Source organism: Tupaia chinensis, unplaced genomic scaffold, assembly GCF_000334495.1.
Source record: "Tupaia chinensis unplaced genomic scaffold, TupChi_1.0 Scaffold000165_2, whole genome shotgun sequence".
Classification (NCBI taxonomy): Eukaryota; Metazoa; Chordata; class Mammalia; order Scandentia; family Tupaiidae; genus Tupaia; species Tupaia belangeri.
In genome coordinates, this window is record NW_006159640.1 from 396,077 (window position 1) to 423,137 (window position 27,061).

The 27,061-nt window shown below is 42.3% G+C and overlaps 1 protein-coding gene across 1 annotated transcript in view; it reads left to right on the forward strand.

The window, feature by feature from the left end:
* DAB1 (DAB adaptor protein 1) overlaps positions 1-27,061 on the forward strand; it is a gene marked incomplete in the record, with an annotated part of 348,250 nt that overhangs the window by 96,100 nt on the left and 225,089 nt on the right.

The window sequence follows — 27,061 nt, forward strand, 5'->3', positions numbered from 1 at the left end:
AACTCTAGGGATTGCTCCTGGCATGTACTTTTCTACCCAAGCCCTTATGACTTCATTTTTATTGAAATTATCTGTGGTCATCTCTTATCCAAGGCCATTTTCTCTTTGAGGGCAGGAACTATGGCTGATACGTCTGTTTGCAGCATGTTTCCCAGCTCCCCCTGATGCTTGATGTTCAAGAAGGCTTTGTGAAATAGAACTGAAGTCAGATAGACCGGGTTCTGTTGCATGCTATGCCCTTAGTAGCATGAATGGGTGGGGAAAGGTAGAACCTGTGATTGCGTTTTAACACCAATTGTCCCACACCATTCTTTACATTTAATTACGATGGTGACTGTTCAGATTTAACACAGACCTGGTAAGTTACGGTTCAGTTCCACTGGTCTGTCTCTACTTCAGACCCCATTGATAAGTCTTGGATATTCCCAAGCTTTTTACACTTCTGTCCAGCTGACTACAAATTTGGAAGCTCTCATGACCCTACTCAAATTGGATAGTTCTCTATAATGCTTCCTGGAACTCAGGAAAGTGCTTCACTTGCAATCACCTTTTTATTATAAAGGATGCAAGTGAAGAGCCAATGAAGATGATCTTGTCATATAGGATGGCAAGATCAGTGGTAGGAGGGCCACAGGAGCCATGTGAGATTGGGTTGTCCTCTAGTACGTGGATATGCTCCCAGAACTTTATCATTCAGAGTTTTTTAAACAGAGATGTCACTATGTAGACATGATTGATTTAATTGTTGGCCATGTGACTGAATCTTCCCAGGGATCAAGGGGACTGGCTGAAAGTTTTAACTCATCACATGGTCGGTCTTTCTGGTGACTGCCTACTCCATCCTAAAGCTCTCTCAGGGCCCTGCCGTGAGTCATTGTGTTAGTGAAACAAATACACTCCTACCACCTAGCGAATTCCAGGGGATTTTGAAGCTCTGCCAGGAATTGGACAAAAAACTAAACACATACACACACATACACACACACGTTAAAACAGGACTAGGGGAAGAAATTGAGCTCCAGACATTTCCCAAGGGAGATGCTGTTCAAAGAAATTCAGGAGACTTTAATGTGACTTAGGCTGGAATTCATGACCAAGGTATACCTGGATATTGGTTGATGGTTGGGGCATGGAGAATGGGAATAAAACAGACTAACAACAGTTAGTTGGCAATATCTTGGCTCAGGAGAGTACAACCTTTTGAAGGAAGCTTCCTGCCAATGCCAAAAAGGGGTTGGAGCAGGCCAGTTCTATTTTCTAGACCAAAAGGTTGATAAAATGTTGTCTGGTGGGCCACAGTCAAGGATGACCATAACACCAGCAGAACTCAGGTAGTGATCAGTGGAGAAGATGGTTAAGATTAAGGGAAATAACATTTACTAAGGATTCAAATCGTGGCAAACTGGACCAGGTTCTTTATGGATTCTGCAACAGTCCTTGAGGTAGCAATTCAGTATTCATTCACATATACTCACTGAATTTCTGTATGTCTAAGTACTGTGTAAGGCACAGGAGATAAGACTGGGAGTAAGCCTGATATGGCACCTGCCCTTAAAGGGACCATTAGTCTTGTTGAGGACCAGGCTGCTTTGAATATACACTGAAGGGAGATACCATTATTAAGAATCAGAGTAGGGGTAACTTACCTAACTTACATAGTAAGGAATGGATTCACAAATTTAATTTGTTTTTCTGACTCTAGCACTAGTTCTTCCTTTAGTGTCACACTGATTAGTTTCAAGAAGCAGAGGGGCAGGAAGGAGAAGGGCTATGGAGCAGGACTTATCAGCCCATGAGGCTCTGACAGAAGGACCAGTTCTGGTCCTGCCCACAGTGGATCATGATTGGTATGTTAACCGCAGGAAGCTGGAGTGTTTATTGAAAAATCTCTGTGTGCCTTGCTAAGTAGGCTGCCCTCTGAGAATCCACTAAAGATATTTCTGCTTGGCTATCACAGTTGTGCCGTAACACCCCAGGTGTTCCTGCAGCATCTGCCTGCCTCTTCCCATGCCGGCTGATGTAGCATGTCTTGGGGTGGGTTTGGCTTCCATCCACACCGCTAACAAGGAGACTGATGCCAAGGTGGACCATTTCCTCTTCTACTTAATTGCATGCATAGCTCTGCTGAGCATACGGACCAGAGACAGTGCTCCAGTCTGGTCACTGGTAGCTTGAAAGGAAGGTAACAGACATGGAGTGACAGCAACATGCTGTCAGTTTCTAAGGCGGCAAGGCAAGTTTCCAACTTTACAGGGAAGGACCTGGGCTGCATGGCCCTGAGAGACACTGTTGTGGACTGAAATGTTGCTATTACCACACAAAGCACCTTTTTCTGTAACCACCCACTGTTTTGAAATCTCTGTTTTTATTTTTAAAAGAGAGTAAAAAAAAATAGATAAAATTGATTCTCCAGGTGGTCACCGAATGTGCTTTTGGAAGCTTCTGCTGTCTGTGACAATGTTTATTCTCTCAGTTTCTGGGTCCCTCTCCCTCTTGCTTCTTTAACAAATGACTGCACTGATCGCATCTCTAAAGAGGACTTGCCATTGGTTTTTGATGAGCTGAAACAGGGCAGACGTTTTGGTGACAAAGGGGAGAATAGTATATGTCATATATGTCAGCTGTTTCTTACAGGAATGTTCAGAGAGCAGGACTCCATGGGGGAAGCAGGGCAAAGAGCTTTAATGCCCAGGAGACAGAAGGTGTGTGCGGTGAGGCAACGGTGTCTAGATTCATTGTCTTACAAGCATCGTCATTACCAGTTCATTGCAAAATTATTTACTTCCTAAGAGAAAACTTAGATGGGATGTAGAGTGATTCCTATCAAAATTCCCATAATGCTTGATTCCTCCATTTCTTAAATGGCGAAGAGGGGAAGTAGAGTTACAACTAGTATGCAAGGAATTTAGCATAATTGCAGTCACACCTGTGACAGTGGGTTGTGGATGTGAGTGTCTTCTCTCTTGTGAGTCTGTAGAAAAGTAAAACGTGCAGACCTGGACTTTACTGATTCTGTGGCATTTCCTTGGGACTGTATCAAAGGCCCTAGCCTAGCTTGCCCCTTTTAGCTGTACCTATTACTGGACCTTTCTTCACACTGCACTCCAGGCATGCTGACCAGTGACTGGCTGTACACCAAGCCTGCTCAGCTCTCTACGGCTAGATTGTGGCACCCAAAGCTTACTCTTCTCCTGTTCCCTGCTCTTAGAGGACTCGGGTTGGTTGAGCCTCCACTGACAGCTGTCTCAGTGACCACCTCCATGCTTGCACTGCCACTGTTTCCTGTTACAACTATTTAAGTCTGTTCTATTGCTAATAATGCCTGAATCTGGAAATTTCTAAAGAATAGAGGTTTATTTAGCTCATGGTTTGGTCAAGGATTTTGTGCTGTCTTCCTGTTGGGAGAAATTTCCCACAATCTCTGAGGTGGTGCCAGGCAAGAACCAGTGTGAATCTGTGTCTGTGTGTGTCTCATCCCCTTTCCTTTAAACCCACCAGGATTCAGTCATGGGGGCTCCATGCCAGTGATCCCAATCCCAATCACCTCCCAAAGGCCTCACGTCTTAACTCCATAGTCAGATTAAGTTTTCATCCTCTTAATCCCATCACAAGAAATTTCTTCACATGCATTTTGGAGGACACAGTCCAACCATGGCAACAACACTTAGGACTGTTACATTGTTCCTCATGCTGATGCTCCTTAGGCTAGGACCACAGCATTCTATCCCTAGTAGCACATTCGTTCCTGTATTTGGAAGGAGGAGGAGAAAGAGGAAAGAAAGGGAGGGAGGTTCAGAGGAATGGGGCAGACAGGCTAAGACTCATTCTCACCTGAGACTCTTGTAGCTTTTTTGACTTGTCTCAAGCAAATTTCTTTACCTCTCAATCCTTTGTTTCTACTGTGAGGGGAGAGAAAAAGGAACAACAATAATAATACTTCCATCATTGAATTGTTGTAAGAGCTGATGAGAGAGCATTTGTAAAAGGCTTAACAATGGCTGGCCCTTGGAAAGTAATAAATTAATGAGAGTTCATGGCCTTTCTCCTAAATGGTAACTCTGGGCAAAGAAAAATGAAAAGGAACTCATATGAAAGAATAAAGAAAAATAATCCATAAGGCTAAAAAAAAATTCAAAGTTTAACTACTGCTCATTTTAGGGTAGACAGTTTCTATTTTATATGAAACAGAGGGTAATATAGTAATAAGAAGATGTGTCTTGGGGCATTTTGTGGCAGGTATGGAAAAGATACCTTTTATTATTATTATAATTATTATTATTATATTTTTCTTGGAGAAAATTCATCACAAATGATGCCTCTTTTTTCTCAGGGCCAAAGTAGGAAGGTGGGGCTATTCTAAGGACAAACTGAATGTTTGTGCATTGTCATTCTCATGGGTCTTATCTCACACTTACTAGCTCAGGAGAGAAAGACAAAGGGATTGTGATGTCTGTAAGTCATGCATACAAGCCCCATGTGTGCTGGTCAGTTTGATTCTGGAGTTTTGACGTCTTGTAAAAGTATCACTAGGCTTGGGTAGAAGAAATGTCTGTGCTGTTACTGATCTGATGACCTTGAGCATGGCTCATAACTTCTCTCTGTCTCAGTTTCCCTGGTTGTACGATGTATATGCTAATAATACCTGCTATTTGATTGCCGGAAAGACCATGCATGACGGGAGAGGAAGTCTTTTGTGAAATCTGTGTGCGGTACTAATGTTAATTATGCATATAGTTGCCACCATTCCAGGTCTCCACTTCAGGCCTCACCCCACCCAGCCCTCTTGGGAATTTTTGTCTTAGATCACAAGATAAAATCATGCCGCTGCATATCTGATTTATGGCTGAGAGCACATATTTTATGGATGCTATTCCACCAGTGTCCTTGGGAAGATCCTCCTGGCTTTTCAGATGGATTATAGCAAGATGATCACAGCGCAGAGCTACCCCTTGGAGGATTTTTGAAACTGCAAAGATCACTATGTCACACACAGCTCCCACTGCATACTTTCCAGTGCTTTCCTTGGCTGAAATCAGAGGCAATATGACTGACAACACTAAGTAAGGACCAGTCCTGTTTAGTCCCAAGTATTTATTCCTTAGCATTTATGTGCAGGCCCTAGACCCTGTTGTAGGCCCTATAAGATCTTCCTATAAGAAGCTTCGAGTATAACCTAGTATACTAACCAATTGCTACCTAACAAATTACCACCAGCTTAGCTGTCTAAGGCAGCACACATTGGTTATCTCATATGTTGGTGGGTCAGGAGCCTCAGCTCAAGCCTCTCTTCATGCTGCAGCCCTTTCTGGATTCTGGGCTGTGCTGCTTCTGGAGCTTGGGTTCCTCTTCCAAGTTCATGTGATTGTTGGTAAAATTTAGTTCCTGTGGTTGCACAGCCGAGGGCCTGTTTTCTTGCTGACTGCCCTCTGTGGGGTTGAACTCAGCTCCTAGAGGTCCCCAAAGTTATTTGTCTCTCTCAAGACCAGCAAGAGAATCTGTCACGCTAATAACACTGGCATGCAAAACAGAGTCTTAAATAATTTTTATAGAGGACAGTAGGTGGTGTGGTGGTTAAGGAACTGGACTCCCACACGGGCAACCACCTTTTGAGTCCTGGACTTGGCAGCTTGCTTTCTCACTTTCTCTCTCTCTCTCTCTTTCTCTGTCTCTGTCCCTGGTGAGCACATGTGCCCTATAGAAAATGAATAATAATATTAAAATTCAATAATTCTTTCTTAAAAAAGTGATAATTTATGTAATCCTGGGAATGACCATCCCATTGTTTTTGCCATTGTCTATTAACTAGAAGAAAGTCCTCGGCTTAAGGGGATGAAAATGATTCAAGGGCATGACATGCTGGGCTCTGAAATAGGTTTTAAAGCACCAATTTGCCTAGCCTGAGCTAGTCTAATTTGGAATGAGAGAAATAAGAACAATATTATGGGTTTCTCATAAAGCCATATTGATTGAATAGAAAAACTAGCTTTCATTCTGGGATAAGCCTTCTATTTCTTTGTGTCGAAGTGCTCCCCACCCCTTCTTCTTGGTCATAAAATCCCAGTCATGGAGATGATATTTTTTTTTTAAATTCTTGATGGGTAAAATACAAAGGTAGCAGTACTATATTGGTCCCTGTGAAGTCTTTTTTCATTTAAATTTTACTAATTCATTAAAAAGTCCTAACTCTAGAATTACTAAAGTATTAGCTCCTAATTACTGTCTGCTTTAGAGGCACGGACTATCTTAAATCAATGTATGATAGAAAAAGGAAACTTTTTTCAATATTAAGGAATTACTTTTCCTTTTTAAGAATTATTTTATTTAACTCTATTTATTTTTTAATTTGATCAAAGAAGGACAGATTGAGAGAGCAAGAGAGAGAAAGAAAGCGAGAAAGCAAATCTCCAGGTCCAGGACTAGAATTGCGGTCAGCTAGGTAGGAAGGAGTTCAGTGACCTTAACCACCATGCCACCTGCCAGCCCCCCCAAAACCTTTAACATGATTCTCCTAGTTATATAAGGTCAAAAATGTTTCTAAATTTTTAATGCATAATAAAGCATGCATGTGTGCATGGGAGAGGAAAAGAAAGACAGAGGCGGATGAGCACTCTCCACAGGGCTTGGTCATGCTGCACTTCCCGTCCTTAAGCCTGCCAAGATCCTAGGTACATGCACACTTACCTGGTGTCTCCTCAGGCTGACTGGGCAGGGGATTTGAACTGTGGCCGGCATATGATTTCCAGCTCTGCAGTCTGGTACGTCACAGAGGCAGAGTTAACCAAGAATATATTTTTTGGATAGGTTTTTGCTATAGAGAGCGTGTACTCGCCAGATAGAGAGAGACAGAGAGACAGAAAGCGAGAAATCACCCCCTAGGGGGGATGGCCATGCCACAATCCCTTCTCCTCCATTCTCCTCTTAGGATCTTGGGCACACACGCACACGTGCCCAATGTGAATTTAAGCCACCAGGTCCGGGACTTGAACCACAGTCAACTACATGGGAGTCCAGCGACATAGCCATTATGCTAACTGCTGGACCTGCCAAGAATATTTTCATCAGTGCTTTCCCTAGCACCCAGAGTTGTAGCCCTGTGACTGTTTAACCTGGCTGGATATGCCCCTCCCCAAAGGTCTGCTGAGTGCCCTCATTCTAATAGAGAGAAAAGGGGTCTCAGGCCCCTACATCCTTTACCTCACCAGTGCTGCCTTGTCAAAACAGCCATTCCTCCTCTCCCACCTGCTTTTGCATCAACTCTTCGTGACACTTACTTTGCTTTCTAGTCACTATGGGCACAGAGCAGATAGGTGCTGCAATGTGGGTTATGGGATATTTAGTCTTTAAGAAGGAAAAATAATTCTGCCCAGGAGCATACACAAGAAAGATAACAAAATGGGTAGAATCTCAAGAGGCAGAGGTAGTGAAGATACAGTGGGCAGATGAAGGTTTTCTAACCAGAGACATCTGTGTGCCTTTGCATGTGCCGAGTCTTCTGCCTTGATTCCTTCCCCCAACCTTGCCCACTGGGGAATACCAGAGTTGACTTCAGAGACAAACCTAAGTTCTTGATAGTAGAGTTCAACTAAGACCTTAGAATGCACTTCAGTGTAGACCTTAAAAGAATGTATTTTTAACTTAAAAGTTCCAGTCTTCAAGGAGCTTTCAGAAGCCAGTTAAGACACTAGGCCATTTAGCTTTGTGATACAATTAATAAGTATGTTAGGAGGAAGCTCAGAGTGATGTCCTCCATTCTGAAAGACAGTTTCTATTCCTAGGGAATTCTTTCAGTGTGTGCTATGTGTGGCAGCCTGCAGAGGCCAGTTTTACAGGCCATGGAACAGGCAGATTCACCCAGAATGTAGGGCTCAGCACGTGGAGGAATTGGAATATCATTGGGATACTAGGGCATGAAGACAGCCCTTGGATGGCCCAGTAAACAGATGCCAGTGAATCAGTGAGTAAAATCTACACAGCGGGATTTCTACTCTCAGGGGGAAAATCAGAAGATGCACTGGTTTTAGAATGAGGAGAACTTGACTAGAAATCTCAGTCCTCCCTTATACCAAGTACTCTGTATCAATTGGTAGTTTCTAAAACCTTCCTGCTAGGGGCCGGCAGGTGGCATGGTGGTTAAGGGCACTGGACTCCCACATGACTGGCCACAGTTCGAGCCTCATACTTGGCGGCTTACTCTCCCTCTCCGTCTCCCTCTCCCTCCCTCTCTGGTCAAATTAAAAATAAATAAATACTAAATAAAGTTAAAAAAAAAACTTACTGCTGTGAGGATAATAAAATATTCTTCAAGGTAACCTTATAAGAAAACTTATGTAAATGTACCTTGTCGACTATGCAGTGGCATATAAACAAGAGGATTGATTATAAATATATTGGGTAAGATTGTCATGTACTTTATTATAGGTATTTCTGAATGTGCCTTTTCTTTCCAAATCCTTGAGGATAAAGGTCTCGCTTGCCTCAACCCATGGCGACAGTCTTATCCAGAGCTAAAATCAGCAATGTGTCATCTGATAACCATGTTTTACTTACATGCAAACTAAAGAGATGGCAATGCCCTAGTCTCCCTGTACCTCCTGGGTCTGGGGTAATGCCATAACCTTAGTAAGCATTGGTGGACTGAGGTTTGTACGTACGTATATGCAGGAATCACTTTTCTTGACTACCCAGCATATTCTAGGTACTGTACTGGAGGGCTTTTATACATCTAACCCTTACAGTAATCTACAGAGAAAACTTTCACTCTACTTTACAGAAGCTGAAGGGATCAGAGAGGGTAAATAAGCTTCCCAAGGTCACACAGCTTGTCAACTGAAGAATAAAACCTCAGTCCACATCTTAGCTTTTTAAAAGTCATCATTGATCCCTTAGCAGCAACTTTAAATGACTACATCAAGCCTATGCAAACAGCACAGGAAATATGTAATAACTGAAAACTGAGTCCAAGATTCTTCTTTTTGGAATTCATTTTAATTAGCTCCTGCTCGGGTCTGACTCATCTGGCTCTCCAGTCAGTTTGAGTCTGCTCTTCAGATCCCAGTGGAATTTCCGCTGGATCTCTTAATGGGCAAGCTGATCACAAAAAGGAGATGGTCTTCCTCCTGCCACCCTGTTCACACACAGCTGCTAGTCAGCTCTGTCCTTGTCCAAAGGAGGACTTCTTTCTGAAATGCATGGACCTTGCATGGCACTGAGCTCAATTTGCAGAGAAGAATAAAAGGGGGTAAGAAGCCAAGTGCCCGCCTAGGTCCAATTGGGGAGGAACACGGGCAACGAAAGGAGCAATTTTTTACTTTCAGTGATCACCGTGTTTCCATTAGAAGTGGGATGACCTTCTGAGAAAGGTTATAGAATCATTATTAGAGATCGTCAGAGCTGACTAGACACTGGATTAATGGGGATTTGGTAGATTTCTATAAAGAGCACTCGAACGCAAAATTCATGGGCCAACACAAAGACATTTTGCAACCTCAGAGGCTGTGTGCTCAGAAAGTTTCTGCTTCCAGGCAGCTAATATTGGACAGTAGTCAGGGTGCCGAATTTTTGGGTGACACTGGCCCTCTTGGATGATGCTTCTGTTTTCTCTTCTCCCTCATTCTGAGTACCATGTCAATAATGGAAGCAGTTTGCTCTCACTAGAATCACAGGGAACGAAGGGCGCTTTTATTAAGCTTCTACATGCAGACTCTTCTCTGATTGCTTTGACTCTCCATGTGATTTGGAAAACATTGCTTCTTCCCTGCATTTTTCACATCAAGCTAATATTATGCATTCACCACAGTAAGGGAAGCTGTGAGATCACAGCTCAGGATCAAACTCCAAATACAACAGTCTCCGTGGGATAACTGGACTCTCACAGGGTGAATCTGGGCTGTGAATGAGCTTGTTGTTGGGTCCTGGGATGTCAGCCATACTCAAGTGGTTATTTAGTTCATTGTCTCCCAGCCCAGGATCCTGAATTTCTCTTGACTCAATCTAATAAATCCTTGAGCAATTTTCACTATGCATTTTGCATCATTTTCATTTTTCTAATCTGAATCAGAAATCATGCTGCCACCTCAAGCTGGGTAGGCCAATGGAAATGTCACATTTTTTTTTTTCCAATGTGGGTTGGAATTTGTAAATTCACTGTGAACTCCCCGAATGGCTCTTCTTTAAATGAATGGAGGGAAGGGGGAACAGAGAAAATAAATTATAGCTTAAGAACAGCAGTGTGACAGACAAAATCTTTACTCACAGAGCTTTTTATGATCGCTCTCAAAACAAAGATTGATTGAATGTTGCTGCAAATTGAAAGGATCCTCTCCAAAATTCAGGTGTTGCCTGTGTGTTGCTATTAAGGGCTGAGGTCTTCAAAAGGTGATTAAGCCATGAATGCTACTCCCTCATGAGATTAAGACAGTGTTTTGTTAGTTTGTTTTGTGTTTTAGGAGGTTTTTGTTATAGGGTGTGTGCGCTCACCAGAAAGACAGAGACAGAGTGAGAGAAAGCGAAAAATCACCCCCCATGGTGGATGGCCACACCACAATCCCTTCTCCTCCATTCTCCTCTCGGGATCTTGGGCATGCATGCACACACGCCCGGTGTGAGTTTAAACCACTGGGTCCAAGACTCGAACCACAGTCAACTACATGGGAGTCCAGCAACATAGCCATTACACCCAATGCTGGTCCCCAAGAGATGAAGGCCATTTTAAAGGAGGCTTCACAAAGCTCTTGGCTAGCTTGCCCTCCACCTTCTGCCATGTGAGGACAAGCAGAACACCCTCTCCAGATCAGATGCTGGTACCTTGATCTAGGACTTCTCAGCTTTCAGAACTGTAAGAAAAATATTTCTTTTTTAAACATAAATTACCCAGCCCCAGGTATTTTGTTGTAGCAGCACAAAACAGACTAAGACGAGTGCTCTTTCTGAGTTGACCCTGTTATACTTGATACATCCCTCTGCATTGCACTTACCTTTTGGTAGGTGTTTCCCCCACTACGCCGTAACTGCTGAGGGCAGAGTCTAAGCAGGACTCATCTCTCAGACCCCAGTTCCTGGTAGGGCTTACCTAAGTACATCCTCAGCGAGTGAATGGACATTTATAGAGAAAAAAGATCAGAGACAGAAGAAGAATGGGGAGAAAGAGACTGGAGGGGACAAGAACAAGCAAAGGAAAGAACATTTTTAAATGATGAAATATTGGAAAGGTTCTTGGGTTGGTCAAACTACCTCATTTCATAGATAAAGCAACAGGTTCTGAAAAAGGTTGCCGGCCCATTGGGTAATGCCACACAAGCTTTGTTGTGTCGTTTCACTTCCCGCTTCCTTCCTCATTCTTCATCTAAGGGAAATGTGAGGAATGTGGCAGGCTTCCACTGGGGCCAAGGGCAGAGCCTGTGTTTTGTATGACTGTACATGCAGGTGAACTGCAGGATTGGACCAGAGTCCTGAGGCCAGGACCTTGCCCACTCTGACCCCAGCTCTAGTTCTGCACTGTGGAGGGAGATGGCCCCGAGCCACATGCGACTATTGAGTCCTGGACATGTGACTAGATGAAATCGAGGTGGATGGTAAGTGTGAAATACACAGCAGATTTTAACACCTTAGTATTACGGGGAAAAATTGTGTGGGCCAGCACTTGCCTGGTGGTTAAGTCAGTTGGATCTCACATGGCCGACTTCATAATTTCAGTCTGAGACTTGGCGGTTTGAAAGCGAAGTTGGGCACATGTGCATGGATGGTCAACATCTTGAAGGAAGGAAAAATGGAAGAGAAGGGATTGTGGTGTGGCCATGCCCCCAGAGGGTGCTTTCTTTCTCTCCTTCTCTCTCTCTGTCTCTCTCCAGCAAGTGCATACACCATGTAGAAAAAATTTTTAAACATAATCATGATAAAAAAAATTTGTGAAATGTCTCCATTTTTATACTGATTATATGTTGAAATGATGATTTTTGGACACACCAGGTTAAAGAAAATATATTGGTAAAATTTGACCAGTTTCTTTTTACCTTTTTAAACATGGCTAACAGGACATTCAAAATTGCATCTGGAGCTCGTATTTCATTTCTTTTGGACAGCGCTTTTCTAGGCCACCCCTCTAGAGCCTTTGGCAGCAATTTATCAGGACCTAGATTCCTCTTCTACTCTCTGCCTCTGCTGTCCTCTGGCCTTTGGGACCACAGCAAGCCCCTTCCCAGGCCTCTTCCTGCCTCACCTCACTGTCCAGATCCTCGGGCCCTCTGTTTACCTTTTCTGTGCCTTACGCTCGGTGCAGGTGATCTGATACGGGAGTCAGAACCAGCCTTGAGTCCAAATCCTTCCACCAATTAGCTGCTTAACACTGAGAAAGTTGGTGTCCTTTGAATGCTAGATCCTCCTCACTTAAAATGGAACTGACAATTTCGCTATCTCAGAGGATGATGTCAAAATCAAAACCAAAAGGAGTTAGTTCATATGAATGTGCTTAATAAAGAAAAGGACACATACCTATAATATTATCAGTAACTGTACTTGCGTTTATCTATATGCTGTGATTATCATCCTCATTATCGAACCCCCTGATTTTTGGACCATTTGCTTCTTCACACTGGGTGTCTGGTCATTTGTAAAACAGGGAATGGGTTAGGTATCCTTTTTGTGGCAGGATTCAGGATACTGTCACCTAGATAAGTTTGGGAGGCAGGTCACCTTGCATGCCCTTCAGCTCACATTATATATGCATTCTCTGGCTCGGCCCTATGTGGGGCACTCATTGAAGTAACATTCATGATCACAGTAAAAAAGGAAAAAAATGCACAAATGTGTATATAATAAAATCTCATCCTTGCGTAGCCCTCTAGAATTTAGTTTCCACATAAGATATTTCTGATTTGACATTTTCACAACACCTTGAAGTACTCCCATAACCCCAGTTTGCAGGTGAATAAATGGAGACACCCCATGGTTAAGCAATGTCTCTCAGGTGATCCTTCTGTAAGGTGGGAAGCAGGGATTTGAATGCGACACCTGTCACTCCCAGCTACTTCCTTGTTCTTCCACACACATCATATCATACCTCTGACATAATGAGAAAGGAGGACTGTCCTTTGTGAAGTAGTGCATTGTACCCACCACCCTTCACACCACACCCTCTGTGTGGACCATTCCCTCAAAATCATCCAGGGGGTCCCACCAGATTGTAGTAGGCTAGTGCTTGAGAGGCTACAGCTGTTTCTTCCTGAAAGCTCCCTCACTGAAGAGCCTAAACGAACTCTGAGTGTTTCCATTGACTTTTCTGATCTCCCAACTCAAGTTAAAAGCATCATTTTGCTTCACTGTCAGTCAATTTCACTTTTGTGAGAATTTTAAAGATGTATAAGCCCCTAAGGTGACAGTCCCAGCCTGATGCTGTCACGCTGAGCTGTGTCATATTGAATTCTGTCACCGAAGAGAAACAAAATGAAATGCACCCAGGTGTAAAATTTCAGGCCTTGTTCATTCTTATCAATACCAGTTTAGAATGGCAGAGCCTAATATTATGAAATTGATATAATGAAGATTGATGTTTTAACTTTAATAGGTTGGTAGTAAAATGTGTCATTTGTATATTCATGTATTCATATATGTGCATATACATGCCCAGACGGTGAAAACTTTCATTTTGTCCCCTTTATTTTAGTTTTTAATATTGTCTATCAGTAATTAGACTTGGTACATGTTAAAATGTAAATACTTTTGCCTTCCTTTAGAAACCAAATGAGTTTGATTGTAGCTACATGGCTTTGTTTCATCAAATTTACTGATAAGTCTTTGGTCTAAGTTAAACTTGTGTGTGTGTGTGTGTGTGTGTGTGTGTGTGTTTGTGTATGTGTAGGTACCTTTTCTTATAGTGTCCCTCAAAAATGCAGATTATTTTTTGAGACAGCAAGTGGATGAATGAGGCTTTTGGTATACCACCAAGGAGACTCAGCAGGTTAGGAGACCTGGGGCTCTTATGACATTTCCTGAGAAACCACTATCCCTCAATCTCTGTGACTGCCCAACAAGTGAGACATGTAAGCTCCTGCTGACTTTACCTACCAGGATGCCGGCTTAAATGCTTTATCATTTTTGAGTTTTATCATTATTCAACAGAGTCGTTTATTTTCAAGTGTTTTATGATAGGAAAATTTTAAATGACCATCCTATCATATGGTCTGTCTCAAGGATGGTTTCAGTTGTGTTTTAAAATCAAAGCAATTGACATTATTCTCTAAAATATTAATGGGAATTTGATCTCTTTAAATCACCTTATAATGATGACTATGGCAACACAATGCTCATTAATATTAATACTAGCGCTAATGAGAACGGCTTCCGTAGGTCAGGTTTTTAAGCTTTATGTCACACATCTTTTCTACCTTCCCATTTAATCTTTGTAATAATCCTAAAATTTAAGCATTATTATCTCAATTTTATTAATGAGAAAACCAAGGCTTAAAGAGGTTAAGTTATTTGGCTAAGGTCATGCAAGTTTGTAAGAAGCTAAACTGAGATTTCAATTTAGTTCTCTTCAGTTCATGCTGTGCAGCTTTTCTATAATCATATAAATACCTTTTCCTATAAAATTTCATTATGTTCATTTTACAATAGATGAGGTGGGCTGACAGAGTGACTGCTGTATCTGTGAGGGGAAGACAGAGGGTGCAGGGCTTAGGGCCAGAGGAGAGGAAACTCTGAGAGCCACTGAATTAAACAATAGTAAGAGGACAGCCCTGTTGTGAACTAGCCATTACAGAAGCTGGTTTCTTCCACTTCACAGGTGCTGGTTATCCAGTAACAGTAGACAAAGTTCAAGAGCAGATTAAGGTCAAATAAAGCAGCAAAATGTTAGCTGTCAGATCTGTTCAGAGCAATGACGGGCGATGTGAGTTATATTACAGGGTGGTCCTCTTAACTTGAAAAACAAAGGTGTGGAGTGAAATTGAAGCTGGCCGCCAGGCATCCATCTTTCTTTGTGATTAGGTAAAGGGCATTATTGACAACAACAAGCACACCTTATAGCAGAAGCACTGTTTTCAGGGGAAGCTTTTACTCCTGTGAATATCCAGTTCAGAACATGAAGTACAGACTTCCTCTAATTCATTGAACTGTCTCTGCAGCAGAGGGAGAACATGTTTTTAAGTAGGAAAAGCAATGTGTTTAAAACGTATGGTTTGGGCTTTCCATATTTTGCTGTCAATGTAGTGGTGTTCTGTAAATGCTGGTGGAATGAATAAAAACCCAAGTCAGAGACACTGAGTACAGTAATGCCACTTGCCTACTGAATCACCAACCCTCACGCCCCTTTCCATCCACACATCCCTTCAGTTTTTCCTTCTCTGTATTTCCTAGTCTCTTACTCAATTGCTTGTTCTGTTCAATAAGCCCCACCAGATGATCACTCTGTGCCATCCCAGTGCCAAGTGCTGGGTATAAAAATATGAATCTGAAAGACTTGTGCTATCTGGAGTTTACCATCTCAAGGAGAAACTAGAGGCTGGGTTGTATTCCCCTTTTGCCCCCAATATATTCCTTGTAACACAGTGCACTTGTCTCCGAAGCCTGAGTAGATTCAAAAGTCTTTTGAGTTGGCTGAGTGCCCACTGTCTAGTCCTCAAGGTTCCTTTTGCAGTCTTGTATAGGTAAGGACAGCTTTGGCATCTCAAACGATCCTAGATCTGAATTTTAATCTTGCCACATCCTTAGTTCTTAACTTCTCTTGATCTCAGTTTCCTCGTTTACAAAATGGGGGTGGAGGATGATAAATAAAGATGTTAAGTATGGATTCATTATTTTCACAAACATGTTCTGAACATTTGTCATGTGCCACACATTATATATATGGTGCTTTAACGACAGAGATGTTCAAGGTATAGGTAGTTTCAGTAGACTTCTATAACTATGCAGTGCTAGGAAAGGCATGGCTTAAGGAAATGGCCGCTGAAAGGTGAGAAGAAGGTTGGGAAGGTCCTTGTTCCTGACTAAAGGAACAGTATAATCCTGGAATCTAGATAGGGAGCCTCATTTGGAGGGGAAGCAGATGCTTATGACCCTGTCATTCCAGGGACAAAGTTGCATTTCTTTCCTGACTCTTCTGAAACTGAGGAATGCCACTGTGCTCATCAGGTACAAATCAGTTCTAGGTTGTTGACTTCCCTAGGGAACAGCCTTAGGCAGATGGCTCTCAGAGCTTAGTACATAGATACCCCAGCCCTCTTAGCTCTTGGGTATCATAGCTCTGAGGAGTGTGTTTTATTCTGTTTCTGGAGCTTCCTGGGACCTGGCTTTCTTGCATAGCTTTCACTGACTCCTTGCCTTCACTGTGTCACATCTCCACTCCCCTGGCACTGTTCTTTGCATCTTCCATGTTAATTATTTGCACTGGATTTCTTATTTCAAGGTCACTTCAGGGTCTGCTTTAGAGCAACACAAACTACAACAGAAAGTATTTTCCTACCTTGGTTTCTAGGAAGGTTGTGTGCCTACTTCATAGCCTTTGATTTTCATAAACCTCTTTGGCATGACCTGACAATTCAAGCTTCAACTTACTTTACACCCTGATTTTATTAAACTTTTAAGAATAAGACTTTCTAAGATCTAAATATGAAGTCTATTCCAGGATTCAATACCTTTCTAGGAGAAATAGATATCTAGCAAATGGTGTTTAAACTGTTTTCTGAAAAAAAAAAAAATAGGTATACATTAATTCATTACATTGTTATTATTTTGTTAGAGATTTTTGCTATAGGGAACATATGCTCACAAGAGAGAGAGAGAAAGAGAGACAGAAAGCGAGAGATCACTCCCCAGGGGGGATGGCCATGCCAAAATTCCTTCTCTTGCATTCTCCTCCTGGAATCTTGGGCATGCATATTCACTGCCTTAAGTTTGAAGCCACCAGGTCTAAGATTCAAACCATAGTTGACCATGTGGGAGTCTAGCCTCTTTCATGAACTAACTAGGTTTTGATCAATAGAAATGTTATAGTCAAAAGACCAAAGAGATCAGACTATCGCATAGTTCTAGAAGCAAGAGAAACACTATGAAAGACAGACCTAAGCCTCAACATATTGATTATTTTTGTTTTTGTTTTTAGTGTTGTTTTTGTTGTTGTTTAAGAGAAAGAAAGAACCACAAGCCACAGCCTGGCACAAAATGGCACTGATTTGTTTAGTTTATACCCAACAAAGGGGAAATAAACAGGGAGGAGATTTTACATACATGGAAGAGTTCAAAATAAGCCTGTTGGTGTTGAATTTGCTGCCTTTTTATTTTCATAGAACCTTAGGCTATTTCCACATTACAGATCGTGCCAATGAGACAGTAGAGACTAGGAGTTTGTGGAGCTAGAAATGGAACCTAGATGGTAGATGCAAATGCCATTTCATCCTCCAGGCTGCAGAGGGAGGTGGTGATGGAAGAGCATCTGTAGCTTTAAGGACCCTAGCTCCCATTACTAAGCATCCCTTTCTAGTGCTCTCCTTATCTTTTTCTCCTTGTTTCCCCCAAAGCCTTTCTAACAAGCTCTTAGTTACCTAAATTACAGAACAAAGCCAGCTTCCTGCTAACCCCTTTGGACTTCAATTACAGACATATTCAAATGTGTTCCATGCTCCAGCACCATCAGCACTAAATAGCACATAAGCACTTCTGCAGTGCTTAATGTAAACTTGTTGAAAAATGTACATTATTTTTCATTGACTTTAAATTGGATAAATGCTCATTGAAAAGAATAAAGTGAATTGGTATTGGAGAGAGCATTAAAAAGAGAGAGCGAGAGAGAGAGGAGCCAATAAAAGCATGTGGTTTCTAAATGTAGCTCCACTAATTTCTCTTTGCAGCAGTCGTTTGGTCTGTACTGTTTGAATGTGCTCGGAGATGTGGTACATATTAATGAAATTAGTTTTGTGAAGCCAGCGAGGAAGAGACGCAAGTCATAGTGGAAATGCTGCAGCTTTGAGATGGGGCAGTTACAGGTCTGCTACTTCCTAGCTAGATGACCTTGAGCAAGGGACATTGCCTCTTTCGAGCCTCAGTTTCCTCATCTGTAAGATGAGAAATACCAACAATAACTTGCATTTATGGTTGGGAAATTAGATGATGGATGTGTGCATTCTGCAAAATCTCTGACACATAGTTGATCAGTCACTCCTACTTCTATTTCTAAGGAATTAAAGCTGTTCATCTCATAGTCCAGATTCGAGTCACAATGTGCTTAGTTCCAATGGTTGTGATTTTGCTGTCTTCTGGTGAGAACTTTCTTGAAGGCTCATCCGTTCTCGTTCCATGACTGGAGACTGCCTGTTTTGTTCACTGCTCAACTCTCAGTGCTTAGCACATTGAAGGTGCATAATAAGTATTTGGTGTGTGTGTGTGTGTGTGTGTGTGTGTGTAAGTGAACGAAAGAATAAATAGGAGACCAGCAGGTGGTGTGGTGGATAAGGCATTGGACACTCCCACATGGCAGACTACAGTTCAAGTTCTGGACTTGATTGCTTACTTTCTCACTTTCCCTCTCTTTCTCTCTCACTGTCTCTCTCTAGTCAAAATAAAATGAAGGAATGAAAGAATACAATTTAACAAATAATTCTTTAAAAAAAGAATGAATGACATTAGGCTGAGTCAGCTGATGAGTATACTGAAGTACACCTGCCAGGAGACCTCATTTCCTGGGAAATTTTGGCTTCCACAGTTCACAGGGGCTTTGCCTCTCATTAGATGATTCTCAGGAATTCTATTTTATGCAGAGGGGAGATGGACTACCCTGTGGGCTTTGATAACTGAGGAATGCTGTGGTAATAAGAGAACACACTCAATACCAGCCCCCTTCACTGAAATTCCATCAACACCCTAAATGAGGGTGGGGCTGCGATTTCCCACAAAATGGCTTTATTTTCCAAAGGTGAGAAGCTCATATGAGAAATTGGTTTAACCATCTTTTAGCTGTGTGTTGGAAGCTCTTTTAAATTAGTGTTGCTGTTTGTATTTTAATGGAGGTGGAGGTTGAAAAGTTATGGCCATTTTTCAGAGCCTCCTAGGCATGTAGTGGATCACAGTGCGTGGAAGACCAGTAAAAGTAAATAGCACTGGCAGTAACAAGTAGCACCTCAGCCTTCGTCACACTGCTAATTCAATTTGTGGTTAGCCTATTATCTGCATACTGTACATCCATGCGGTCTGATCCTCAGGACAGTCCTAAGAAAGCCTTTGTTATGATTCCTATCATACATGTAGGAAAACTGAGCCTCCAGGAAGCCAAGATGACTTCCAAGTTCATGCTATCAAGTAAGTGTCTGGGTCAGGAAGCAAAGTCAGCTAACTCCAAATCTAGGCTTTTCATTTTGATGTTTCAGATTCAAATACAAGAGTTAACTTGCTAGGCCAGCTGATATCAACACTTGAAGATCTTTTTATTTTATTTTATTTTTTTTATGACTGGAGTTTCGATTTTCTGTTTCAGGGAAACTTAGGTCTCTGGAAGTGCCTTAGGGTTTGCAGAGAAGTGGAAGGTCAGGAGAGAACCTGAAAAAATGATGCCCATTGCCCCATTCCCATTTCAAAAGACTGCTGCTTTGGCCATTTTCATTTCGGGGGTTTCTGAGTTACCTACATTGCAGAGCAAAACCAACTTACACATACTGTTTCATTTGAAGAAAAACTATCTGACATTTTTTAAAGAGCACTGCTCTAGCAGAGGGCAGGCCAGATCTGGCATCCTTGTCAGGGTCAGTTAGTTGTGTAGGACCAGAACAGGTTGCATAATGCCCTTCAAGCAAAGGAGCACTGGGAAGCAAAGAAGCTGAGAGATGTTCAGATATGGGTCGGGTTGGAATGGAGATGGCACAACCCAGTGCAAAGGTCCCAAAAGCACACCAGTGCAGCACTCAATGCCTTCTCTGCTATCCACTGGGCTTGGTCCAAGGCTCCCCACTGGCTCATCTGTTCTTGGTCAGTCTAGTTTAAAGGTGTGTCCACTTGGTCTTCCAGTCCTGTGGGTGACCTGTCCCCATCTCACCAAAGTCCCCACTCTCTGTCCTGGCTATGCTCACCCATGTGTGTCAAGTCCCATGATTCACTGTCCTTGTCATCAGGGAGCTTCCAGTCTAGTAGGAAGAAATGGATGTCTATGCAAAGCTTAATGGAGAAGCAAAAGAATGAATCAGTGAGGGAAATGACAAGCAAGAGGCAACTTGAAGGATGGAGTGTACCTTTTTTTTTTTTTTTAATTTGCTACAGGGCGTGTACCATTGCCAGAGAGAGAGAGAGAGAGAGAGAGAGTGAGAAAGCATCCCCGAGGTGGGGATAGCCATGCCGCAATCCCTTCTCCTCCATTCTCCTTTCAGGATTTCGAGCTCATATGCACATGCACCTGATATGTTTTTCAAGATGCCAGGTTCTGAACTGTGCAGTTGGTCCTGTGGGATCCAGCTGTCTTAAACACCACCAGCTGCCCCAGGATTGAGTGTCTTGTGGAGAGTGAAAGAAGGGGTCCTTCTGTTAGTCATCTAAAACTTGGAGGTGGGAAAGCCTGGGGTGATTATTCTGTGTGGCTTTGGCTGGAGGGAATGAAGCTCTTTCTTGTGCTGCTCTGTACCCACTGTTTCCTCTGCTGGAATCTCCTCTGGGTCACCACCCCAGGTTACCACCCTAGTGTTCTGCATTCCGTCTGCCTGACTCAGATCTCAGCTAAGAGATTTCAACCTAACTGGCCCCCCACCCCTGACTTCAGGAGGTCCTACTGTGAGACTTCCAAACATGCATTCAGTTGAAGTGATTGTCTGCCCTCCTTTGTTGTCCTGGAAAATCTTGCAAAATATTATATATTCATTACCAGAGAATGAATGAGTGATAGAAGACATAGCTGTGGAGGTGGACTAAATGCAGATACGGTGAGCCTTCATTGGAGACTTCATCCTGAAAGCTGTAGGACCCCTCTGAACTTCCTAAAATAGGGAAATTACACGATCTGATTTGTACAGAGAAAAGATAATTGGCACTGGTGTGATAACTTAATCACAGGGTTGCAGCGGGATGAAATGAGGGATGGATATAAAAATGCTTTTCTAAACTGTAAAGTGCTTATTCAGATGGAGGGTGTAGCTGCTGTATTTCTTTTGGGAAACCAACTGTTCAGAATGAGTATTTCAGTGAGTCAACTCCTCTTCCCCACCCCACACACACCAACTTCTAACCCTGATCCAACCAGTAATTTAATAGTTAATTCCATTTTTACATGTTCTCTTCTTCCAGAGTGAAAGCAGGTAAAGGGATCCTAGTTACAGACCTGGCCTCTCTTTGCATTTCAATGGGTTCCCAAGTGGAACTGCCAAATTCCAATGTGTTATTAAAATGGGCAGCCTACCAACAAAATCTGTTCTCATCAAAAATTCAGAAAAAATAAAATTAAAAGAAAATGTAAGGCTGCAGTTTCAAAGGAATTCAGCCTGACCCCCTTGTATTTTTTATGTATGCAAAATGTATTTTTTTGCACCTGCAAGCACAGTTTCTATAAGCCAACGACAGCCTCCAAATTGCCAAGGTTTAAAAAAAAAAATCTGCCTTTCAAATTCATCCCAGAAACCCAGTAATGAAACAATGATGGGGTGGAGGGCTGCCTAAAACTATTTATAGGAATATTGGGAGAGATAATTGCTATCTTGTGACTTGTTTGGTAATACCTCTTCTTGGCAGAAATATGTACACCACACTTCAGAGATTGAAGGGAATCCTTAAAGATACTGGATTACTGGAATTTTTGACAACAAAAAACTTGAATACCATTCTTTTACTTCACTTATTTTTTTAGAGTTAGTCTGTGTAAGTTGCTATGGGAATTTAAAATGTCATTGAGGCATCATGCATTTGTATATTTATCTTTCATTGTACTTGCATAGGATTCATTTATTTAGCATATCCTACATTTTAGGCTCTGTGCTAGGCTCTGAGAATTTAAAGAATGCATGGATAGGTCCCCATTCTCCTAGATTTTCCAGTTGAGTAAGAAAAACAGCTAACTAATGATTATTCAAATAAGTAATTGCTACTGTAAGAACTCTGGGGGAAAAATTCTACATGCCATTGGAAGGGAAGTTCCTTGAAAGCAGGGAGTGTCACCTGTTTTGTTTACATGGCATTCATGATTTCTGGAGCAGTCCCAACATGTATTTTTGCACGCGTTTTGAAACTTAAAGTACACTCTCAGTTCGTAAAAGAGGCCCTGGCATTGTTCATAAAATCCAGCAAAGTGGGCTTCCCCAAGGAAGTAGTATTTAACCTGAGACTAGGAATAAATTGGTTAAGGGCATGTGGAGGACGGAGAATGTTCTGGGAGAAGAAAGAGCTAACAGAAAGATACTTGTGTACACTTGAGACACAGAGAAGGCTAGAGTCTTGAAGAAGAGTAAAGAGTAAGCCTGGATATGCCAGCAGGGGCCAGATCATGTTGGCTATTGAAGGTTACTGCCAATATGCAGAAGAAAAGCCATCCGCATTCTTTAGCAAGGATAGTACTGCAGATGGAATCCCGGAACCTCTCCTGGGTGGTGGCATTATGTGTGCTGTGTCTCAATGGACTGATTCCTGGGGAGAATTTGGATGCCAGTGGAAGCCATGATACAATTAAAAACCATAAACACACTTAAGTACCAGAGACTGGGGTAGGCACATCATGAATGGATTTTTATTTTGTTTGTTTTTACTACCAATGAATGAATGTATTTGTGTGTGTGTGTGTGTGTGTGTGTGTGTGTGTGTGTCTGTCTGTGTGCCTACTCTGCGCTTTGTGCCAGACAGAGAGGGGCGTTACTGACAAAGGTACAAAAACCCTACAGCAAGGGGGTCTTGTTGCAGTGTTTTAAATGGTTTTGCAGATGAGGCACTGGCTTCTGAGGACTCAGCCTTTTCCACTTAGCTGTGTGGCCTCCAGAAAGTCAGCTAAGGTCTCTGAATTAAATGTATGGAATGCATCCAGCACAGTAGTTATCTCATAAAGGCTGCCTCAGTTCTCATCTGCATTTGCTCATCAATACATTCATTCATTTAGTGCTTGCCTACTACATACCTGGCCCGAGGCTAAGTAATAAGGACCCTGTAATTGAATTAAGACACTAAAACAAATTGCTTGCCTGTCTGCCTACTTGAGGTAGCTTGTGTTGATTGCCAAGTGAGAATATGAATAAAAATGTTTGGGAAATTGAAAAGTAATGTACAAACAGGACTTGTTTTTATTCTGTAAGCTTACCAAGTTATTGATACTTGTCTTCAAGCATTTACTCACAAAATTACAAATGAAATCACTTGTGGGGCTAGTCAGCTCTGATTGCTAATAATGGCTAAAATTTTTTAGTTAGCGATTATTTTAGTTCTTCTTATTAAAATAGCTAGCACATATTTTAGTTTTGTTTTTTGTGTCTGTCCCCCACCCCCTGCCACCAAGACAAGGTCTTGCACTGTCATGACCCTCCTGCTTCAGCCTTCCCAAGTTGCTGGGATTACAAGCACAGCTTATAGTACCCAGACCTGATGTTGAACCACAAATGGAACTCAGGCTGCCCAGGTGGTCCTAGCCTGCAGAAGGTAGCATCTTAGCAATGGGTGCCACCACAGTGGGGTCCTTCCGTTTTCATTTTAGTATGAGCTTATTTTAGTAAGGTCTTTATTTGTATTAACTCACTCAGTTAGTACTATGTCCCTTGAAAGAAACTGAGGCCTAGAAAAATTAAAGTACTTTTCTCAACTCGTAGAGTGGGAGCAGCTGACTGATTTGAACCCAGACTCTGCCTCCAGACAAGGTGCTGGTAACCACTGCACTCCAAATGACAGAGCGCCAAGACAGGACTCTTTCTTTGTGAGATTAATCTTTGTTTATTCCCTCTTCTTTCCTCTTCCAGGCTAAACTGCATATTCTATGAAAACTGAGACTGCATTGATTTTTAGCCACTGTATCAGGAACAATATTTGGCACACAATATATGCTCAGTAAAGAAATGCTGATAAATGCCTTCTAGCAGTTGAGCACAACTAATGCACCTGATTTTCCTCACGATGAAATGCAGTAGACTTTTGTCTAAGGTAGAAAAGGAAAGATGGGTAAAATCTTCAGTAATGTAAGATTCAGGAAGAAGTAAAGCTCCTTGCCTCAATGCATTTTCATTCCCTACTTGAAAGAAGGATATGATTAAACAGAGTCCTGGTCTGATTCACATAGTTTTCTTAGAAGCCAAGCATTGGCAGTGATGACCGTTGAGAGACTGAGCTCATTGGTCCCATAGTGATGTGCAGTAGGTGTGCAGATTCTGCTAATTTGGTCCCGTCAATAGGCTGCCATGTCTTAGGCCTACTTGACATGGGACTAGATACATTTTCTGTGCATTCGTGTCATTTATCCCTTAAAGCCATCCTGGTAAATCCTGGTTGCTCTCCTTATTTGACAGACAACAAAAGTTGGGCTCAGAGAGGTGAGAATAATTGACTCAAGGTCACAGAGCCGGTCATGGAGTTCCAAATAGGTCCTGGACTTCTGACTCTGACTCTCATCATCTCTTCTTTTCACATAGTTGAATATATGGTAGCAACCGTTTTATTCCCCAAACATCCGCAGTGGCCTGTCAAGGACGCCTGATTGCAGTGCAGCCAGAGCTGTTCTTGTACCAGAAGACTTGGAAGAAATGACCCATACATAGCTCTCAGTGGTCTTCCCGCCTCCCAATTGTCACAGACTATGGTTGCATTTCCCTCTGTGTGACATCATTTTCCATAATGGTCACTGCCTGGCCATTGGGAGGCTAGTCAGCTGTCACTTCCCACCAAGCCCTCCAAGTGAAGGGACCAAGCCCTGCTTCTCTCCAGGTGTCTGCATGGCTCTCGGGGCACACTGCATGCCCTGTGCCTCTGTGAGAAGCAGCCTGGCTGCCCTCTTCCTTGTTAAAGTCCCGTGTCTGTTCATTAATCTTCCTCTTTAAAAAGGCTAGTAATTGCTAATTTTTTCTTTAACAAGAGAAGTTATTAAAAGCCATACGAACCCTATTTTTATTCTGTTTCAGAGCAGATTTAACAGTGTGGCAAAGACTGAACACAGGCTTTCATGGGTGGATGTGGAGTCACCGACTGGGGTGGTTTTAAGTCCAGGCTCTGGTTCTCACTTAATTGTAACCTTGGCCAAGTGTTTCCTTTCCCCTAGACTCAGTTTCTTCATGTAGACTATTCTAGTCTCTTTTCTATGCCAATTACCAGAGGCTCGTTTTTGAAGAAATAAATGTTCTCAAGATCAATGTCCTAGGGGCTCCAGTGGTGCTTAGGGAGGCCTTGGGAGTCATATTGCTTCCAAAGCGTCAGCAATGTAGAAAGAAAGAAGTGATGATGAGAGCTAGAAGCCAAAGTCCAGTGCCCAGTTGCAGCTCTGTGACCATGAGTCAATATTCTCATCTCTCCAAGCCAAGTTTCCTTGTCGGTCAATTGAGAGCAGCCAGGACTTACCAGAATGGTTTTTGAGGCTAAGTGACGTGAACACACAGGAAAAGTATCTCGTTCCATAGCAAGTGGCAGCAGATCGAAGGGACCAAATTAGCACAAGTCCCACAGGAACCTGGAAGCTTCCCTTGTGGGTCCAGTTGCATTCTCACTGTGTCATTGTCCCCATGTGCTCTTGTCTCATCCCACACTCCATGCTGTTTGGTGTCCCTACTTCCCTTCGCTCTCCTAACATACTCCGCCTTCCCACTGACTGTGCTCTTCCTGTCTAGGCTTTCCTCTGTCTCTCCTTTGAACAACCTCATCCCCTCCTTCCGAGTTCAGCTTACAAGTTGCTTCCTCTGGAATCCTTCCTTGATTCTTCCAAGAAGAGTTGATATTTAACATGTGTGTATAGTGGTGTGTGTGTGTATAGTGGTGTGTGTGTGTGTGTGTGTTTGAGAGAGAGAGAAAGAGAGTGAGCAAGAATGAGCTTTCTAGGTGAAAAATTAAGATTCTTAATTTAGGTGCCTGGACCTAAAACCACCTCAGAATGTGATTCTGCATACACACACACACACATGCACACACACACACACACACACATGCACATACACACACACACACACTGGGAAGATGTATGTGTATGTGTTGAGCACCATGTGGATAAAGGGGGGCATTACAGATAGAGGAAACAGTGAAAGCAAAGGGAAAACCATGTAATATATTTGAGAGACTGAAAGAAGGCTGGTGGTTCTGACACCCTGGAGGACTAAGAAGAGACCAGTCTCTAGACGTTGGGCCTGGGCGCCATGCTCAGGATTTTGACTTTTATTCTAAATCCAGTAGAAAGGTTTCAAGAGGTGTCTTCACATTCTGTTTAATTTTTTGTTTTAGAACCATGACTCTTTTCCCTGCTGGACTGTGAATTCCTTGAGGGCAACACTATTGCTTCAACTCTGTCTCCCTTAATCTCTGTCCCAGGGTGGTGTTTCATAAACGCACAGGGACTAAACACAGGAAGTGGGGAGGAGGGAGATGTGTTGGTGCTGGTTTTGTGTGCAAACCCAAGCAGGCTCGAAGTTGCTCACATCCCTCTCATTTCTTCCAGCTCATATTTTAATAGCCCTCCACCTTATTGGTGTAGGCTTGGCAGACAGAGTTTATGGAAGAAGCAAATTTTCATTTATTGTAGTTTATGTTTATTATATGTATATATTCTCATTATTTTATGTGCACAGAGTGTTTCTTATGCAATGCTCTTTAGGGAGATAATATGCAAAGAGATCTTCTATTTCATTTTTACTAACACCACTACAGTTCGCTAAATCATCACCATCAAACCATGCTTTAATTTAATCTACTTTATTGCTTTCCAAAGCATTTCCTATGAGTAAGATTATGTTCCCTTGGTTTTAAAAATAACTGACTCTAAAACTCGTGTGTGAAATTAAACAAATGGTTTGTCCTCTGCAGCTTCTGTCTCTGTGTCACACGTGTGAGTCCTGGAACTTCCTGACTTGAGGTGGGGCAAAGAGAAAGCTCTTCAAAAGGGACATGAAACCAGGTGCTTTTCTGACTAGTCTGTGGGTTGGGGATTAGATGAATGTGGTAC